The sequence below is a fragment of the Fukomys damarensis genome, unplaced genomic scaffold, assembly GCF_012274545.1.
Source record: "Fukomys damarensis isolate Sample0158 unplaced genomic scaffold, DMR_v1.0_HiC HiC_scaffold_39, whole genome shotgun sequence".
NCBI lineage: Eukaryota > Metazoa > Chordata > Mammalia > Rodentia > Bathyergidae > Fukomys > Fukomys damarensis.
In genome coordinates, this window is record NW_022900951.1 from 69,750,427 (window position 1) to 69,758,627 (window position 8,201).

General features: G+C 31.2%; 1 protein-coding gene and 1 long non-coding RNA gene across 3 annotated transcripts in view; one reads left to right on the plus strand and one right to left on the minus strand.

Moving 5' to 3' along the window:
• Positions 1 to 8,201, plus strand: part of LOC104850255 — a 121,005-nt gene that overhangs the window by 99,646 nt on the left and 13,158 nt on the right. The window lies entirely within an intron of this gene.
• Positions 1 to 8,201, minus strand: part of LOC104850254 (protocadherin-11 X-linked) — a 31,110-nt gene that overhangs the window by 9,282 nt on the left and 13,627 nt on the right. The window lies entirely within an intron of this gene.

Genomic DNA, 8,201 nt, shown 5'->3' on the forward strand with positions numbered 1-8,201 from the left:
AAAAAAAAAAAAAAAAAAAAAAAAAAAAAAAAAAGCTGGTGAAATGAATAGACAGTACACAGAAGTACAAATGGCCAATACATACATGAAGAAATCTTCAACATTGCTGGCTACTACAGAAACAAAAATTAAAATAATACTGAGAATCCATCTTAACCCATAAAGAATAACCATCATCAAGAAATCAAATAATCAAATGCTGATGAGTCTGTGGGAAAAAACAGGTCCCTTCTACATTGTTGGTTGGAATGAAAATTAGTCCTACCACTATAAAATTCAGTATAGCAATTTCTCAAAAAACTAAAAATAGAAATTCTATTTGACTCAGATAATCACCTTCTATGTATTTTCCTAAGAGTTAAAAACATTACAGTGATACATGCATATTCATGTTTATAGCAGCACAATTCAGACTAGCTAAATCTTTGAAGTCACCTGTAAGTCCATCCGCAGATGAATACCTAAAGAAAACTACATATTTACACAACATGGAGTATTATGTACTCTGCCATACAGGATAAACAAGTCATTTGTACGAAAATGTATACCTTGACTCCATAATGTTAAGTGAAATAAATCAGAAAAATAAGCTTAAATATCACATGTTTTCTCTTATATGAGAAATTCAATTTATAAACAAAGAGCTAAATAGAAGGTAGATAAGAAGTAGGGAGATAGATCTTTCTAAACTAGAAAGGGGATCAATAATTGGAGGGAGAAGAAAAAAATGATGGAAACAAGGAATTAAGATGTCTATATACACAGATAGTGTGCTAATATCTAGAATATACTAAGAACTCAAAAAATTAAACCACCTATAATTGAAGACCTAATCCAGACATGGGCAAGAGACATGAAGAGATGCTTCAGAGAGGAAGGAATACAAATTGTCAACAAATATATGAAAAATGTTCAACATCGCAGGCCATTAAAGAAATGAAAATTAAAGTGATTCTAAGATTCCATCTTACTCCAGAAAGAATGGCCATCCTAAAAAAATCAAAAAATGACAAATAATGGCATGGCTGTGGCAAAAAATGAACCATCATTCATTGTTGGTGGGAAATTAAAGGAGTAAACTGGAAATCAGTATGGAAAGTATGGAAATAAGTATGAAGATTTCTCAAAAACACTGAAATTAGAAATTCCATATGTTCCAACTAGATGCCTGCTAGGTATCTTCCCAGAGAATTTAAGAAATCATACTACAACTATACATGCTTACCAATGTTTATAGAACAATAATATGTAACAACTAAAACCAGGAAGCTGCTTGTATAGCCATCGAGACAAATGAATAAAAAATGTGGTATCTATAAATAATAGAAAACTAATGACAAATTTAAGATATTTGGAAGAAAACAGAGGAACCTGGAACATGTAATGTTGAGTGAAATGAACTCGAAACATCAGTTTAAATACCATGTGACATCTCTCATTTAAGTGAAGCAAAGTACGAACGAAGAAATAATAAAGGATGGATAGAAGGGGATTGATCTCTTGCAATAGGGAAATGGTCAAAGGGAACAAGTTCAAGGGGTGAGGTATAGGAGAAGCGAAAATAAGAATAGAGATTTGTCATGTATAAAAACCTAATGATCGCAATGAATATAAATATCACATGCCATAACATGAGCTCTGATTATGAATATTAACAAAAATGAAAATTGAGATAGGGGAATTAAGAGGAGAAAGGAGGGAGAGAATAGAAGGGGATTCAAACAAGAAACAAGATATAGTTTGCACACATAACCACTCCCCAAGATGACTGCAAATTGCATGAACTACAAACATGTACTAACATTTTTAAAGTTTGCTTTCTTTTACCTCTGTAACGCTATACAAAGAATAATTTCAAAATAATTTTCAGAAATAATAATTTTTGTTAATATAATTAAAGCTACAATGTCAAAGGTAAAAGGTAGCAAAATTTTACATTCTAGTGGTAAAATTTTATTTTTAGAAGAAACTATTGCAAATGCTAAGTGCGTGATATGTGGTCAAGGCATTACATATAAAATATAAAATCCTACCTCTGACAAACACACATGTATATAATCTATAAGTAAAACAAAAACTCAGAGACGAAAATAACATATATGAACTGAATGTAAGAGTCATTTACACATGCCATACTGATTTTGAATTCTGATATATGTAACATTGATGATAGGTACACAAAATTGCAAGCTAAGGTTGAAGTCAAGAACAATGTATGGACTTTACAATAATCTCATGTAATGCCAAAGATTTTATTTCATTGGTGAGTGATCTTTCTAAATATAAAAAATAAGCTATATGCTTGTGAATGTAGAACAAAAAACTGCTAAAATAAGCATATCTGAAGCCTATGTGAGATGTTAATTATTTATAGAAATTTGTAAAAGCAAAGAAGCCAGGTGTGGTGGCAGATACAAAAGTATTAACATTACACAGGTTGTGGTGATGCATACCTGTGAACTCAGCACGCTGAGTGCCTGAAACAGGTGGATGCCAATTTAAGGCTAGCGCAAACAATTTAGAAACCTAGGAAGATGCTCTCTCAAAATGAAAACTGAAAAAAGAGCTGGCTATGTAGCTTAGTGAGAAACCCCGTGTGTTCAAGCTCTAGTACTAGAAAAATTTAAAAATAAATATATATGATGAATGTAACTGTACTGTACACCTAAAATGTACCAATAAACTCAATGAGAGAAAAAAGAAAGAAATATATCTGGTGCTGGATATAAAACTCCCAAGAGAAGAATTTCTTTTTGCTTTTAAAAAATTAAATAAACAGTATTTATTGCCAAGTGTGTTGCATTGTAACAAGGTGTATTTTTATCTGTTTTTCTGGGTAAGAATTTACTGAATGAACCAGTGCAGTAAACTTCAACATTTTTGACATTCTTATGGGAAAGTCTCCACTTTATTGCCTATTAGATGGTAATAAATAACACAGCACTTTCAGAGCTATAAATCTGGTACAGTCATCCAGAAAATGCATACAGTGCCAGTAAGTAATAAAAATAGTTCCAAAGGGATTGAATTCCAGAACTGATTAAATAAAAAGTTTTTTCTATACGTCCAGGAATGCTGGTAGAAAAACTAAAAATTCATTTCTTTTGTTTTATCACTGCTTGCTTTAAGAATGATTTTTAAATTTTTCTCTTACACGTACAGGTACATCTCTTTTTACAGAAATGCAAGAACATAGCTTCAAGTGATAAAAACAAAGTTATATGCCAATTTAAAAGCCAGTAGGGAAATACATTTCATATTCCCAATTTACATATCATGGGCACAATAGTAAATTTACCTTCCACTAAAATTTATGTAAGTTTGATGTAGGCTGTCCAAAATTATTAGAAAGAATAAGAAATACTGCTTATATATTCAATGATGTTATCCCATTTAGATTCTATGGACTATTTCTGAAACATTTTCTTCAGCATCCATTTGTAACTTTGTCAAGGAAAATACAATAAAAATGGGTAACAAATAACTTGAGCTGTTGTTCACATATTTACCAATAACCCTAAATTCGCCAAATCCTTCCTTGTTTTAAAGGTATATTACAGAAAAAAAGAATAATATGCAAGAAAGAGCCAGCTCCCTTTAGAAGAAATGAATTTACACTAAAATTCTGATGGTAGTATTACACATAAAAGGTCTAAGTTACCCTACAATTTCATAAGCTAAATGGTGTATTTTATTTACTGGTTTTACTAGGTCTGTTTGTTTAGCGGACATTATTATTCAAACAGGGTTGTTATTTTTTTCTAATTATTAATCCAAACAAAAATTCCTTTCATGGTTTTTCCTATGTTTTTATAAGATTTCAGTGCTCATAACTTTCTTTTTCCTTTTGACAAAAATGTAGTCAACAAGGGAGGTTCTTAAAATGACTATTTTTGTATCATGTTCTGTCTTAATGTGTAATCTTCTTTCAGATATTTTCAGTACATGATAAATATTGTCTTTTTATGGCAGTATTTAGCTGTCACTTCTGCTTACCCCATCTGAGAGAATAAACAAAATATTTCATTATATTATGTGGAATGTGCACATAGATTAAAATGTTTCAGTGTGCCAACAAATTAATAATCATAAGGGTCAGGGATTTAGCTCAGTGGTTCTGCTGCCTGCCTCACAAGTGCAAGGATCCGAGTTCGATCCCTGGTACCAATAATAATGATAATAATGATAATAAAAGCTGGCAAAAATTAGATTTAATTTATATCAGGGTTGTTGTACACTTAATAACAAATTAATAAGTGAAACACATCCATTGATCAGTTTTCCATCTTTAAGTCTACAGTAGTCTTCATTTAGTTTTGAAAGGTTTGATTGTGACTTTCAGAAAAAAAGAAAAACTCAAACAAATGATTAATTATGATATATAAAAAAGAAACTAAAGACGTAATTTCATTCATTCTACAAATCTCCTGGAGGGAAAATATCCTTGCCCTTTCTTTCTGTCTCTGACTTTTTCTCTTTTCAGTTTCTTTAGCTTTCAAGATTTCAGCATGTCTTGTGACACAGTAAAACTCTTTAATACATGTATGTACATAAAATATAAATTGAACTTGACCCAGGTATTTTATTATTTTATATTTTATTGTAACATATTTTCTTTTTAAGAATATATTTTCAAGTGAATTAATCATTGTTTCTAATTGAAAAGTCAGTCAAAACAAAGTGCTACATTTAAATGTTGCTGGTCAGCTCTTTTTAACAGCTACTCTTTTTTTAAAAATTGAATTTATTGGTACATATGAATGAAAACAAAGATCACATTTTGAATCCCTGAACATCAATATTACAATGGACTTTAGATATCACCTAAACTTACTTTCCATTCTCAAAAAGCATACTGTGACTCAGTGGAGTTTTATGAGTTGTCCATGATCTCACACACACAGTTTACTGAAGAGCCAGGTTTGAAAGGCAAGCCGACTAAGAGTTCAATGGCATTTCCACTAATTTATAGTTACCTCTCAAACTGAAGACCTTTTTGGTGCTAAAGAGCCCTGTAATGTGAAGAGTGCTCAGGTAGAGTTAATCATCAAGTAATCACTACTATTCAAAACAAAGCAGAGCAAAATCAAAACAACAACAACAAAAATGTTTCCTAATTTCAGAGCACTAAGCCAGGGTCAAAAATGTTTCTTCCCTGCGCTCTTTAAAATGCCTGCAATCTCAGCACTCTGGTAGGTTGAGTCAAGAGTATCATAGGTTTGAGCCCAGTCTGAGCAATTTAACAAAGTAGTAAAATTCAAATTCAAAATAAAAATAAAAACATGGGGCTGAAAATATAGCTCATTGGAAAGGCCCTGGGTTGAATGGTAGATGACTCCACCCCTCAAAACAAACAAACAAAACACTTTTACTGTTCATGAAGTATTTTAGAAATTAATTAATATGAAACCAGAACCAGTATTTTTGTGGAACAACATTCAACAACTATGTAAATCAAAGAAAAAAGAAAAACTTTTATTCACAACCAACTAATCAGCTCTTTCCAACTCAAAGACAAGCCTAAGCCAAACTGAATCTGAGTTGCTCATGGAAGCATGGACATTTATTAAGTGACTAATGACCTTTTAAATAGAAATGACTAAAAATGTATAGTCAAAAATATTTGTTCATGTGCCACAATATTATAAAATAGTATAAAACTCAGGAGATAAAAACATTTGTGATAATCAAATCCATTGATTAATATATTAGGTTATTAAATGTTGCTTTAACATGACAACTGTACAACAGTCATTATAGTTCATTATACAATAATCTCAACGTTTATGCTCCATTCATATACTGAATTTTCAAATAGTTTTAACTTGCTTAACTCTAGATAATGCTAATTTTTATCACGTCTTATCCATTTTATCAAATAGCATAGAAAATTTTTACTTTACTATTTTAAATTTCCTAATAGCTTATAATGAAATTAGAAAAATGCTTCCCTAAATAATCAGTCTTTCTGTACTAGAGCTCCAGTTGTCTAAAACACACATTAAAATTTATACCCACATGTAACAATTTTCTCCCATGTTTTTTGTCTAAGATTGGAATGCAGATTGGCAAAAGTCATTCATAATTAACTAATACAAATATCCAGTTTTTGATGTGGACACCTTATATAGATATAATACTTTGCTAATGCTAATAATGAATGTGTTAGTGTGTGTGTGTGTGTGTGTGTGTGTGCATAATTTTATTGAAAAAATTTATTCAATTAATGAAACATAAATTTCCCCTTAAAATTAGAAGTAAAGCATTGATCAAAATCCCTATCATCTTTTGACATTATGTTCCCCTTCACACAGTATTTTTCAAGTGCCCATAACATATTCTAGTAGAACTAATCATTTCCCTAAAGATAACTTTAAATTTGATTCAGAAAATATTCCACATTGATATAGGGCATGAAGCAGAGATTTAATAATCAGCTATAGATATTAGAATCACTTATGTCTTTTATATCACATTTTTCATGACAATAAGTTATTACATGAATTACTGTGCACATTATAAAAATGTTTATTTTAAATTTGCCATTAATTTTTAGAGATTTTTGAATACTTTAACATAGTCCCTAAAATAATATAACTATGTTCAAGTAAGTAGGTAGTTCATGGGGTTAATAGCAATTGCTACAAAGATGAGCAATTCTGGCAATAATAAAAATCAATTTATATACATAATGTAGTATAAAGTATGGTCAGCTTAATAATCTACTAATTTAACAGTATAAACTTGATTTTAGGGTAATGAGGTTGTAAAATGCACATTGCTTACTGCTAGGTTTCTTAACTTTATATTGTTTTTCTTCTACCTCTGGGCAGTTTACCAAATCATGAATAGGTCTTTGACCAGAGAAAAATGAATTTATCAAGTTAAATTTAGCATTTTAAAATGTTTAACCATCTACTATCATTGAGAGGATTTGCTATATATTTAGAGCCCAGTGTTGTCAAAATTTGGGAAAATGTGATTTCACTCAATTAGTGTTTGATAATCAAAACATCACTTCCAAAGCAATCACCTGAGTGCTACTTTAGTATCCAAGCTTTCTATGGGCATGCTATGAAGTGTATGAAATTAATTGTGTACATCTCCATATAAGTCATTCATTAAAAATGACAGTCAATATTTCACTATCCAGTAGTTGAATGAAATATGTTCTTCCCCATTATGCTGTATTTTTCTTCAAAATACTTCCTAGAAATTCTCTAGTTCAACATTTTTCTAGCAGGATTCCCCAGAAGCATTTTAAAAGTTGAGAATTATTCATAGCATTAGTTAAACTCACATCTCCATAAGATGTTCTTTACAACAGTAGCTTTCCTGTTTAGTTCAATCAGTGTTGCAGCACATTTGCTCTTTGTTTCATTATTGATAAATTACCTTTCAAGAAGGAGCATCTTCATTCTTCTAAAATGGTAGGTCAAAACAAATAGTATTTATTTACAATAGTATATATTTTAATTTAGACTTTGTAGATGTTATGTATCTAAATGTATCCCCAAAGTCTCATGTGAGCATAGGTGGGGTTTTTCAGAGCTAATTGGATCATGGGTGTATGCTACTCATCAATAGATTAATCCTCTGATGAGTTTATAGCTGGATGCAATTTTGTGAGGCAAAGTCTGGGAGGAAAAGATGGTTCACTAGGGGTGTGGCTTTCAAGGGTATGTCTCCCTCCTTCCTCTCTTGATTGTTCTCTGTGCTTCCTGTCACCATGCCATGAGTTGTTTGTCATCTGCCATGCCCTTTGCCATTTCACCCTGACTTAGAGCCAGACCTCTAGAAACTTTCAGCCAAAAAAAATTTCCTCTGTTAAATTGTGAACTTTGGACATTGTGTCTCAGGAATAACAAAGTAATACAGTAGGTATAACAAATCTCAACTAATGGTCATTGAAAGCCTTCTCAAAAGAAAAAAATATGAGAAAATGAAAAAATGGAAATAAAGAGTTTGTTAATGGGAAGGGGGGGGTGAAGGGAGGGCAGGGACAAGAGGAAAAAATGAGAACCAAGACCTGTCATGTTAAGGTACAGGATTCCAGTAATGAATGTAACTATATTGTAGATCTAGATTGTACCAATAGACTCAACAAAAAGAAAACAAAAACAATTTATATTGGTGTAGCTACATACACTTTAAAGATTTGTGTGTGTGTGTGTGTGTGTGTGTGTGTGTGTGTGTGTGTG